Genomic DNA, 13,810 nt, shown 5'->3' on the forward strand with positions numbered 1-13,810 from the left:
TATCTTTGCTACAAAAACCCCAAATGGGGTCACAAGGAGTCAGACAAAATGACTGAACGACAACTTGAACAAATACCATCAACCTTCTGTGCCTTGGTTTTCTCATTTGTCAAATAATAGCATCTACTTCATAGGCTGGTTGTGAGGGAAGTCCTTTGTGAACTTTAGACACTATAGAAATACAATCTATTAGTACCATTAGACATAGTCTCTTCCATCATGAAGCTCGGAGTCTAGTATGGAGAGAGACACAACAAACACAGGCAATTTTAAAAGATAAGACTGTATGATACTTGCATTCAAGAGGGACAAAGTGATGTCAGAGAGAGAAAGTTGTTACTGACCAGGGGGAATCTAAGAAGTCTTCCTGGAGGAGGTGGCATCTGAGCTGGGCATTAAAGGATGGATCAGCATTCAGTAGGTAAAGGGGAAGTGAGGGCATTCAAGCTATAAGGAACAATTTGGGGAAGGGCCTGGAAGTAGAAGAAAAGACACAGGGCACAGGGATGAGGTAGAGAGTAATCCAGGCTTGGGTGAATTGTAGGGTACGTTGAGGGAAACAGTAATAATAATAATAATAATAATGCTGCAAACATAGGCTGGTGACAGATAATGGAGGGCCTCGAATACCATATGAAAGAGTTGGAACTTTACTTAGTGGGTCATAGGAATTTTTGAACAAAGGAGTGACAAGAGAGAAATCTATGCTTAAGAGATTATAACAATAATAGCTGAAAAATGACGCTTTTTTCTTTGCAAAGAGCTTTACATGTATTTTCTCATTTTTCCTCAGAAGAACCCTGTGAGGAAGATATTATGATTCCCATTTTACAGATCAGGAAACTGAGACTAGGGTTAGGTGACTTCCTCAGAGTCACCCAGCTAGCTAATAAATCTCTGAGGCAGGATTTAAATTTAGGTCTTCCTAACTCCAAATTCAGTCCTCTAACCAGTAGTCTACTCGTTGGATTGGAGAAGGGGAAAAAGAAGAAGTGGTGATGAAAACTCTCTCTCTGCCCTTTGATGGATGATGCATGGTAAAGAAGACAAATTCTATTACTGAATACAGGGCCTTTGGCAAGTCACTTTCATAGGATCATGGATCATAAATGTTGTACCGGAAGGGACCCCAGAGGGCATCTAGACCAATCTCCTCATTTTACAGATGAGAAATCTGAGGCCAGTGGAGATGATGATTTGCCTGAGATCACACAGAAAGTCAGCATCAGAGGCAGCATTGAACCTCGATCCCCTGCTTCCTGGGTGTCAGTTTCCTCCACTGTAAAATGAAGGGGGAAGAGTAGACTCCACAGTCTTTAAGGTCCCTTTCAGACCTAACATTCTATGATTTAAATCCCTAAGGTGGCGGCAGCTAGGTGGCGCAGTGGATAGAGCACCAGCCCTGGATTCAGGAGGACCTGAGTTCAAATTTGACCTCAGACACTTAACACTTACTAGTTGTGCGACCCTGGGCAAGTCACTTAACCCCAATTGCCTCACACCAAAAAAAAAAAAAAATCCCTAAGGTGAAGGGACTTGGCAATTAATTCCAGCCCTCAACTGGACCATTGTAAAAGAACTCTTTCCCCACTTCAATCCATCCTTCACACAGATGTCTACATGTGTCACATTTCTACTCAAAAGCCTCCAATGGCTCCCCATTGGCTATTGAATAAAGTCTAAACTGTTTAGTCTGGCATTCAAGGCTCACCATACCCTGTTTTTACTACCTGTTCGACTTTAGGCAAGTCAATTAACTTCCCTGAGCCTCGGTGTCTTCATCTCTAAAATAAGGGGGGTGGGGCTCTGAATCTCTTCCAGCCCCAAAACTATAATTCTGTGACCTTATGGCTTTAAGCTCCCTTTCCAGTCTTGTGTCACATTATTCCCCTTTATATCCTACATGGACCAACCAAACTAGGCTTTTCATTGTCCCCTTTTTCTAGTCCTGTCCTTCACTATATCTTGGTCCTTGCTCATGCTGTCCCCTATTCCTGGAATGGGTAGATTCTTTCCTTCCCCCTATCCTCACCTGTTGAAATCCTTCAGGCTCTAAGTCAGGTGTCACATCCCTTCCCCCCCCCCCCCCCCCCCCCCGCCTCCCATGAACAAGTGTGGTACAGTAGAGATAGTCAGGTCAAGTGGAGTATTTATTAAGCACCTACTATATTCCAGGCACTGTGCTAAGCGTTAGGCATACAAAGAAAGGCAAAAACAGTTCTTCCCTTGAAGAGTTCACATTCCAATGGGGGATGCAATATGTAAACAGCTAGGTCCAAACAAGATATACAGGACAAATTGGAGATAATATCAGAGGGGAGGAAGCGCTAACATTTAGCAAAGAGTGCTGAATTTGGAACCGTAGGACTCAGGTTTGAGTCCCAACTTTGCCATGTACTATCTGTGTGATCCCAGGCAAGTCATCTGTTGTCGCTGGGACTGTTTCTTTGTCTTTAAAATGGAGAGGGGCAGGGTTTTACTAGATGACTTCTGAACTACATTCCAGGTATAAATCTTCAGCCCTATCTTTCCCTCCTTGAATTCCTCATAGCTTTGCCTGGGCCCCTCCCAGGCATCGTTACTTTATATCATCCTATTAGAGTTATTTCTGGATCTGTCTTATCCCCACTTGTTAGATAGTAAGCTCCTTAAGGACATTGGAGTGACAAGTCCCCAATGCCTAGTCCAGTGCTGTCCATGGTAGTTTAAAAAAAACAACAACTATCTGTTAAATTACATGTTAATTGCAGAATTAAGGAAACCTGCAGCCCCTCTTGGCCTGAAAGTTATCAACAGCTAAATAAATACATTCTGGTGATGTCCAGTAGGGGGCTCATTTTCGGTTAGCCTATCTAGCATAATGCTTAGGGTAGGCACTTAGAATGAAGCAACACTGACCTCTCGTGGCATTTCTCATTAATACAGGAGCTGCCTTAACCAGAGACAGGGCTGGGTTCCTGCTCTGGAATGAATGAACATAGTAACCCAGGATACTAGGATTTAGAGCTAGAAGGGACTGCATTTTATTTTATCTTATTTTTTTAAATCAATCAATATTTATTAAGCACCTACTATGTACTGGCCACTATGCTAAGCTCTGCAGATATAAAAAAGAGGCAACCCCCTCCCCCCATTTCTGGCCTCTAAGAGTTTAATCTAATGGGGAGACAATATGCAAACAAATATAAACAAAGCAAGCTATGTACAGGATGAATATGAAGTATGTATTGTTAAAATTGTTAATTTTGAACCTAACAAACACCAACTAAAATGAGATATTCCATTTGCATTTTAGAACAGGAGGAGATTCTACATGCAACTGTGAATCTCTGTTTTCTAGGGCTTCCTTTTTTCTTTAAGTGTATGATAAATACAACATATAACTTTCAAAGATATCCCATCTGTCCATGATTCCTAGGAGAGACTTTAGAGGTCATCTAGTCCTACCCCCTATTTACAGATAAAGACTAAGGACACCTGGGAGAGAGTCCCGCCCCCCCCACCTTGGAAGTCTTTAAGCAGAGGCCAAATGATCACTTTTTTTGGGGGGTGATGCAATTGGGGTTAAGTGACTTGCCTAGGGTCACACAGCTAGTAAGTGTCAAGTGTCTGAGGCCGGATTTGAACTCAGGTCCTCCTGAATCCAAGGCCGGTGCTTCATCTACTGAGCCACCTAGCTGCCCCTAAATGATCATTTTTGAAAGATGACAATTGCTTTTATGTATGATTTGGACTAGATGCTGTCCCTTCCCATTCTCTGGTTCTGCAATTCTATGAAGTAGCAGGACCGGGATTCCATCAATTTGTCCTCTGACTAAAAATCCAATGCCCTTTCTATCAGTTGGGGCAGCTAGGTGGCACAGTGGATAGAGCACTGGCCCTGGAGTCAGGAGAACCTGAGTTCAAATCCGGTCTCAGACACTTAACACTTACTAGCTGTGTGACCCTGGGCAAGTCACTTAACCCCAATTGCCTCACTAAAAAAAAAAAATGTAAGTTCTTTGAGGGCAGGGACTAATATTTTATCAGTTACTATTGTTTATGGACCACAGGTTCCCCATATCAACAAATGGATCTGCTGTGAAGGAGGACAGAGCTGTCCCTCACTGAAGTGGGTCCATCAGAAAAAGATCAGATGCAGATTCAAAGTCACAAGACCAGGGTTTCAATGAAGGTAGAGTGGGACATTATAAAGAGCAACTAGGGTGCTGAATTTAGAGTTAAGAAAACCTGGGTTCGAATTCCACCTCTGATACTTACTGTGTGACCATCAGCAAGTTGCTTACCCTCTATGAGCCTTAGGACATTAACTCTCTAAAACACCTCCTAAGGGACAGAAAGGTTTCATTCTTCATAGGGGAGGGGACTTGGGGGGTAGCTAGGTGGCACAGTGGATAGAGCACTGACCCTGGAGTCAGGAGGACACAAGTTCAAATCTAGTCTCAAACACTTACTAACTGTGTGACCCTGGACAAGTCACTTAATCCCGATTGCCTTGAATATCCAAGGCCATCTCCAGTCATCCTGATGTATATCCAGATGATTCTGGAGGAGAGAGTGAGGTTGGTGACCTTGCACAGCCCTCCCTCACTTCAATCCAATTCAGTGCAAGTCATGACATCACCCTAATGTCATGGTCCTCTTCAAGAATAAAGGACAAACAACAACAAAAAACAGGGAAGGGGAGTTCCCAGCTCCACAAGTTCCAGAGACTTTGATAGAATCTTGATAAATTGATGTAATGATGACTCATGTCCTGCCGCTGATACTTGGCAGCTGTGTGACCACAGACAAATCCTATAGTTAGTCAGATCTTTAGTTTTTTATTTTGAGGATTTTTTTTTAAGTGAGGCAATTGGAGTTAAGTGACTTGCCCAGGGTCACACAGCTAGTAAGTGTTAAGTGTCTGAAGTCAGATTTGAACTCAGGTACTCCTGACTCCAGGGCCGGTGCTCTATCCACTGCACCACCTAGCTGCCCCCAGATCTTTAGTTTTTTCATGTGTAAAATGGGGGTAATAATCCCCATAGTGCCTACTTCACAGGGTTGTTGTGAGACTCATGTGCAATTATGTCTGTAAAGTCTTTTGCAAATCATATTGTTGTCAAGGAGGCCGAACCCCAATCAACTTGATGAGACAAGAGGACATGGGCCTTTATCTGGAGGCAACCAAAGGGCTCTTCTCATGGAGTTAGGTATATCCCATGGCTTGTTGCTGAGAAGGTCACAGGGAACTCCTCCCTAGTGTCTGGGGCTGTCTCAAAAATGATTGGAGGGGTAGCTAGGTGGCGCAGTGGTAGAGCACCAGCCCTGGAGTCAGGAGTACCTGAGTTCAAATCTGACTTCAGACACTTAACACTTACTAGCTGTGTGACCCTGGGCAAGTCACTTAACCCCAATTGCCTCGCTAAAAAAAAAAAAAAAAAAAAAAAAAAGATGATTGGAAACTGAGACTGGGCAGGGATGGATTCTGGGCAGAAGCATCTCCCCTTCCTTCTTCCCTCCCCCATTTGTGGTGTATAAAAGGCAGTGAGCTGTCCTCTTCTACTTCTTTTTCTTGAGGTTCTGGACTAGAATTCAGCAGAAGGGACCTGCATGGGGGGACTGTCAATGGAGGGGAGAGAAGAAATCTGTCCCTATGAACAGTCTGTTCACCATTCTCCTCTTGCACTTGATAGTTGCAGGAGAAGCACGTCTGTTCTTGACCAGGTGGCCTGATGTTTCCAGTCCTCACTGTGCTGGAACCTTCTGCCCTTTTCTTTCTTTTGTTCCTGAGAGTGGATAATTCCCCACTAGAAAAGCCAGGACATTGATAAAGTTTCTGCAAATGAACGTGGAAGAGATAAATAGATACGTGCTTGCAAGCTGCCTCACCGTGGGTTTTCTTGGCTTTGGAAATTATCTCCCAAGGAATCTCAAATTGAAGAGTTTCCCAAGTTTGACAGTCTAGACAGCTCCACCTAGAGGGAAATTTCCTCAACAGCATGCAAGTGATATCAATCACTTGTAGCTGAAATACTAAAGACTGAAAGACTATGGGAGGAAAGGCAAGAAATCGAGATTTGCCAACCCTGCTACTGCTTTAAAATCCTCTGACAGTAGAGATCTATGGGAAGGGGATTGGTTACTTGTCCAACAGCCTCCCAAAGTGTATTTACATCATGGAGAGACTAATGGGATATTTGTATATTTCTCTATCAGATAAGATAATATTTGTAAAGCACTCAGCCCAGTGCTTGACACGTGGAGGCTACTTAGTAAATGTATGTCCCCTTCCCCATCCTTCCCTATTTCTATCCATGAGTACTTTGCATCTTGTATATTTTCTGTGGAGGCAAAGTAAAGTCTACCCCCCCCCCACTAGACATTCATCGTATACTTTGAGGGGGACTCCCTTATCAGAGGAACATAAACTAAATTGTAGGTATATTTAGAGACTTTCTTGGAGTACTCCAGATAAGGGCAATCTAAACAAAGAATTTTTTTCATTTCTTCTAGCCTCCCCCTCAAGCTATTGATGTATAATTCTCTTTTATGCCACAACCAGATTCCAGGAGGAAAAAAGCAATCAATATTCATTGCCTCCACTTTCTCACCTCCCACTCACTTCTTTTTGTGTTTTTTTGTTTGTTTTCGTGAGGCAACTGGGGTTAAGTGACTTGCTCAGGATCACACAGCTAGTGTTAAGTGCTCTATCCACTGCACCACCTAGCTGCCCCTCCCACTCACTTCTTAACCTCTTGCAGTTTGGCTTCTAAGTCCCACCACTTGACTGAAATGGCTCTCTTCCAGGTTGCCAAGCAACCTCTTGCTTCAAATTTTTTCACAGTTAATTATGTGTGTGTTAATTGCTTTAAGAATATTATGAGTTTTATTTAAGTTTCACAACAACCCTGGGAAGTAGATGTTATTCTTTTTTGTGGGTTTTTTATATTTAGAATTTTATTTTCCCAAATTACATGTAAAATACAAATTTTTACATCAATTTTTTAAAAACTTTGTGTTTCAGGGACAGCTAGGTGGCACAGTGGATAAAGCACCAGATCTGGATTCAGGAGGACCTGAGTTCAAATCTGCCCTCAGACACTTGACACTTACAAGTTGTGTGACCCTGGGCAAGTCACTTAACTCTCGTTGCCCCACAAAAAAAGAAACAAACAAACAAAAAATACTTTAAAAACAAAACAAGGGGCAGCTAGGTGGCACAGTGGATAGAGCACCGACTCTGGATTCAGGAGGACCTGAGTTCAAATATGGCCTCAGACACTTGACATTTACTAGCTGTGTGACCCTGGGCAAGTCACTTAACCCTCATTGTCCCACAAAAAAACAAAAACCAAAAACCAAAACAAATAAAAACTTTGTGTTCCAAATTTTCTTCCTCCCTCCCTCCCTGCCCCAAATTCAAGCAATTCAACATAAGCTATACATGAGCAGACATGCAAAACATTTTTACATTAGCCTTCTGCTTCTAGAATATCAGGGTCATTTTCCCTGAAAATTTCTTGAAAGATGATGTCTAAACTATTTTTTTTATCATGGCTTTTAGGTGGTCTGATAATTTTCAAATTATCTCTCCTGGATCTATTTTCCAGGTTGATTATTGCAACAATAATAGATAACATTTATATAGTACCTTCTACCTAACAAAGAATTTTCTTCACAATAGCCCAGGAAAGTAAGTACCATATGTTTTGTCATCATCATCAACCAATCAATCATCATCCATCAATCCTCCTCATCAATCCTCATCTTCCTCCAATCATCATCAATCCATCAATCCATCAATCATCAGAATCATCTTACATTACTCTTGCCTCTGCTTCCAAATTTTTCACAATTTCTATTGTTAACTGTTTTGTTTCCCTCCATCCTATTCCATCCCCCATGATAATTACTCTATTTTATATCTCCTTTCACCTTGTCCCTCCTCAAAAGTGTTTTGCTTCTGACTGCCCCCTCCCCCAATTTGCCCTCCCTTCTTTCACCTCTCTCCCCTTATCGCCTTCCCCTCCTCCTTTCCTGAAGGGTAAGATAGATTACTACATGCAGTTGAGTGTGTATGTTATTCCCTCTTTGAGCCAATTCTGATGGCAGTAAGGCTTTCTCACTCCCCCACACCTCCCTCATCTTCCCCCCACTCCATAAGCTTTTTCTTGCTTCTTTTATGTGAGATATTTTACCCCATTCCACCTCTCCCTTTATCGTTCCCTCAGTGCATTCTTTTCACCCCTTAATTGAATTTTTTAAAAGATACTATCCCTTCATATTCAACTCACACCCATGCCCTCTGTCTAAATATATTCCATTCAGCTGCCCTCATAACAAGAGAGTTCTTATGAGTTACAAGTATCATCTTCTCATGTAGGAATGTAAACAGTTTAAACTTTTGACATCCTTCATGATTTCTTTTTCCTGTTTACCTATTGATGCTTCTTTAGGGTCTTGGATTTGAAAGTCAAATTTTCTACTCACCTCAAGTCTTTTCATCATGAATGCCTGAAAGTCTTCTCTTTCATTGAATTTCCATTTTCCCCTGAAAGCTTATACTCAGTTTTGCTGGGTAAGTGATTCTTGGTTGCAATCCCAGTTCCTTTGCCTTCCATAATATCAGATTCCAAGCCCTCTGATCCTTTAATGTAGAAGCTGCTAGATCTTGTGTTATCCTGACTGTGGCTCCAAAATACTTGAATTGTCTCTTTCTGGCTGCTTGCAATATTTTCTCCTTGATCTGGGAGCTCTGGAATTTGGCTATAATTTTCCTGGAAGTTTTCATTTTGGAATCTCTTTCAGAAGGTGATGGATGTATTCTTTCTGTTTCTATTTTACCTTCTGCTTCTAGAATATCAGGGCAATCTTCCCTAATAATTTCTTGAAAGATGATATCTAAGCTCTTTTTTTTTTTTTTATCATGGCTTTTAGGTGGTCTGATAATTTTCAAATTGTCTCTCCTGGATCTATTTTCCAAGTCAGTTGTTTTTCCAAGGAGCTATTTCACATTACTTTCTATTTTTTCATTCTTTTGGTTTTACTTTATTGTGTCTTGATTTCTCATAAAGTCATTAGCTTCTGCTCTTTTTGTGGTGGAACGAATTGAAAATTGAGGGGTTGTCCATCAGTTGGGGAATGGCTGAACAAGTTGTGGTTTATGAATGTAATGGAATTCTATTGTGCTGTGAGAAACAATAAGCAGGAGAAGTTCAGAGAAACCTGGAAGGACTTGCATAAACTGATGATGAGTGAGATGAGCAGAAACAGAACAACATTATACACAGTATCATCAACATTGTGTGTTGATCAACTGTGATGGACTGGATTCTTCTCACCAATACAATGGTACAAGAAAGTTCCAGGGAACTCATGATGGAAAAGGCTCTCCAAATCCAGAAAATAAAAAGAACTATGGAATATGGATGCTGATTGAATCATACTATTTCTTTTGTTTTGGGTGCTATTGTTTTTCTATTTTGAGTTTTTCCTTATCCCTCTGATTCTTCTCTTATAGCATGACTGATGCAGAAATATGTTTAATGTTGTTATGTATGTGTATGTGTGTATATATATGTATTTTAAATTGGAAATCTTATGTAAACAAATGCTGAAAGCTATCTCTACATGTAACTGGAAAATAATAAAAATAATTTTATTTTTAAAAGTCACTATAAAGTCGTTAGCTTCCATTTGCTCAATCCTAATTTTTAAGGAGTTATTTTCTTCAGAGAACTTTTGTATCTCCTGTTCCATTTGGCCAATTCAGCTTAGAAAGCTGTTGACTTTTTTTCATGATTTTCTTGCATCACTCTCATTTATCTTTCCATTTTTTCCTCTGCCTATCTTACTTTATTTCAAAGTCTTTTCTGAGTGCTTCTATGGCCTGAGACCAATTCATATTTTTCTTGGAAGCTTTGGATGTAGGAGCTTTGACTTTGTTATCTTTTTCAGGGGGTGTATTTTGATCTTCCTTGTCACCAAAGAAACTTTCTAGGATCAGCATTTTTTTCTGTTTGCTCATTTTCCCCAGCCTATTTCTTGACTTTTAACTCCTTCTTAAAGTGAGGCACTGCTTCCAGGGCACACTGTCCTAAGCTTTAGGGGGGTTCAAGGTGATACAATTTAAGGAAAGGCATGTTCACCACTCCCCTGGCCTGTGCTCTGATCTGCAAGCAACCAGAGGCATGCTTGCCCTCTAACCTGGAACAGATTCCTGTTCCACTGTGGTTGCAGGCCTGCACCCCTCCCCTGCCTGGGCCACCACCCAAGCCTGCTACCCAGACCTGGGCACAGATAAAACTACAGAGTCCTGCCTCAGTGCCAGCAAAGAGACCCCTATAATCTCCCCCAGGCCAACCACTCAATCCCCTCATCATCTGTGGGCTGTGTTCCAGAAGCAGCTGCTACCACAGCTGATTCAGAAGCTCCTGTGGCCTGCTTCTCTTGGACTGGGGCTGGGGCTGTGTTGTGCAGGCCGCAGGGCTGTGCTCCACTCTCACTCCGGTATAACAGACCTTTCCTGATGACCTTCTAAGCTGTCTTTGGCTGGAAAATGATCTCACCCCATCCTTTTGTGGGTTCTGCTGCTCCAGGAATTGTCCTATGGCATTATTTGAAGGTATTTGAAGGGGTCTTGGGAAGAGCTCAGGGAAGTCACTGCCTTTCCTCTGCCATCTTGACTCTGCCCCCTGATTCCAAGCAATCTCTTGATGGCCAAGTCTGATGGCCTTTTCTCAGTGCTCAGCCTTGACTGCTCTGTAGCTTCTGATACCCTTACTTCCTCCTCCCTTAGCTTTTCTGATATTATTTTTCCTTCTGTGTGTCCTCCCACCTGAATTGTACTTCCCAATCTTTTTGCTAGATCACTCATGTCCTGCTCTATCTGTGTGGGTATCCCCAAAGTGCTTTCCTGCACCCCTTTTCTCTTTTTCTCTCCACAGTCTCTCTCTCTCTCTCTCTAGCTCTCATAGGTTCAATCTCATCTTTATAGAGATGACTCCCAAACCTATGAATCTGACTAATCTGTCTCTTAAGCTTCAGTCCCACATCACCATTTTATTCTCACAACAACCCTTTAAGATACAGGTTATTGGGGCAGCTAGATGGCGCAGTGGATAGAGCACCGGCCCTGGAGTCAGGAGTACCTGAGTTCAAATCCGGCCTCAGACACTTAACACTTACTAGCTGTGTGACCCTGGGCAAGTCACTTAACCCCAATTGCCCCTCAAAAAAAAAACAAAAAAACCCCCCAAAAAACAAAAAAAAAAGATACAGGTTATTATTAACCCCGTTTTACAAATGAGGAAACTAAGACAAATAAAAGTTAAGTGACTTGCCCAGGGTCAAGGCATGAGGTGTGAGGTAGGATTTGAACTCAGGCTTTCTTGACTCCAAGGCCATAACTCTATCCACTGCACACTTAGTAGCCACTAGAAAACAGAGAGATTCCATACCAATAGGAGACAGATCACATACTGAGGCATCTTAGTCTGAATCATACAGTATTATACTGCAAATACTAGAAAAGCAAGAAAAGAGTGGAATGGGAAATCCTTACCACAATAGGCCATTGATCAAAGCAAGACCCCAAGAATAGGGCTTTGGTGGAGGTCACAGCAAGATGTTTACAGTATTCATGGAAGCTAAAACCAGGGAATGCAACAAGCTGTTGTGCAAAGGCAGAGGCAGCATGGGAAAGCTGCCCATCTTCCTGCTTTTATTTTGTACTAGTTCCAGGACATGGTGTCCAGACACTTAGGCCACTGTTGTTTCCTTTGAAAAGAATGAGTTGTGCAGTGGAAAGAGCCCTGACCTAGGAGCCAGGAGCCAGATTCACAGAATTTCAGGGTGAGTTCATCTAATCCAACCTGCATCTGAACAGGAATCCTTTCTATAACTTCCCAGTCCAGTGAACATACAGCCTCCATAGGAACATCAGCAGTGATTCCCTCCCTCCTAAAGCATCCTGTTCCATTCTGAGACAGCTCTAATTGTTATGAGATATTGTTCTCTTGTGCCTTATCATAATCAATAGGCAGCTAGGTGGTACAGTGGATAGAGCACTGGCCCTGAAGTTGGGAGGACCTGAGTTCAAATCTCTCCTCAGATACTTACTAACTGTGTGATCCTGGGCAAGTCATTTAATCCCAGTTGCCTTATCTTCAGTCTTCCTGCTCTATATCTTGCCTCTGGACTCAGATGGCTCTGGAGGAGAGAGGGAGGCTGGTGCTTAAATCCAATTCACTCCAAGTCATGACATCACCCTCACCCCCACATCATAGTCCTCTTCTAGAATGAAGGATAAACAACAACAACATCATAATCAATAAGTATATAAGCAAATATATTTTTTTACCATTTTAAAATTTGTAAAAAGTTTGGTAGCTTCTTCATACGAAGCCTAAGTCTGTCATTCTGTATCTCCCATCCATTGCTCTTAGGGCTGCCCTCCAGGGTCCCACCGAACAAGTCTAATCCTTCTTCCACATGCCACTCCTACAAATACGTGAAGACAATCAGTCATGTTCTCCCCACCTGCCCCCATCTTCTTTTTTTCCAAATGAAACATCCCTGTTTCCTACAAGTGATCCTCATGGGGCATGATCTCTAGGTCTTTCCCATTCTGGTAGTTCTGTTCTAGATGATCAAGCAATCAATTGACAAGCATTTGTTATTATTGTTTGCCCTTCATTTTCCAAGAGGACCATGACATCGGGAGGTGATGTCATTACTTACAGTGAATTAGATTTAAGTGAGGGAGGGCTGTGCAAGGTCACCAGCCTCACTCCTCCAGAGCCATCTGGGTCCAATAGCAAGATATACATCAGGATGATTGGGGATGGCCCCGGATGTTTAAAGCAATTGGGGTTAAGTGACTTGCCCAGGGTCACACAGCTAGTAAGCATCTGAGGTGAGCTCTGAACTCAGGACCTCCCAACTTCAAGGCCAGTGCTCTATCCACTGCAGCGCCACCTAGCGGCCCTAGACAAGCTTTTGTTCAGCACCAAGGAAGTGCTAGGCAATGGGTAAAGACAAAAGCAAAACAAATAGTCCCTGCCCTCAAGGGCTTCTATTTTCCAGCTTCCCAATGTCTTTCCCTAAGACCACATGGCCAATACTGAACACAGCACTTCAAATGCATTCTGACCAGGGCAGAGTACAGTGGAACCATCACTTCCTTTGTCCTGCATTCTCACTCTCTCTCTCTCTCTCTCTCTCTCTCTCTCTCTCTCTCTCTCTCTCTCTCTCTCTCTCCCTTAAAAAAATTTTTTTTTAATTTTTTGGCTGGGCAATGAGTGTTAAGTGACTTGCCCAGGGTCACACAGCTAGTAAATGTCAAGTGTCTGAGGCCAGGTTTGATATGCCTCTCTTAATGCAGACCAAACTCAAATGAGCTTTTCCAGATGCTGTATCTCACTACTCACTCATCTGGAGTCACTAAATGCCTATACCCTTTTCACCTGAATTGTGAGGTGATCTCAGCTGAATTGGTATGTGATTGCTCTCTCTTTCCTAGTAGCTGCTAAGTGTGCAGTGGATAGAGTCCTGGCCTTGGAGTTCAGAAGGCCTGAGTTCAAATCCTGCTTCATCCAATTAGAGCCTGGCTATGCCTTCCACATCCTCTCCATGTGCAGCTGATATATTTTTTTTTTTTAGTGAGGCAATTGGGGTTAAGCGACTTGCCCAGGGTCACACAGCTAGTAAGTGTTAAGTGTCTGAGGCCGGATTTGAACTCAGGTCCTCCTGACTCCAGGGCCGGTGCTCTATCCACTGCGCCACCTAGCTGCCCCTAAATATTATTTTATTTTAATTGGATTTG

The sequence above is a fragment of the Dromiciops gliroides genome, chromosome 3 (genome assembly GCF_019393635.1).
Source record: "Dromiciops gliroides isolate mDroGli1 chromosome 3, mDroGli1.pri, whole genome shotgun sequence".
Classification (NCBI taxonomy): Eukaryota; Metazoa; Chordata; class Mammalia; order Microbiotheria; family Microbiotheriidae; genus Dromiciops; species Dromiciops gliroides.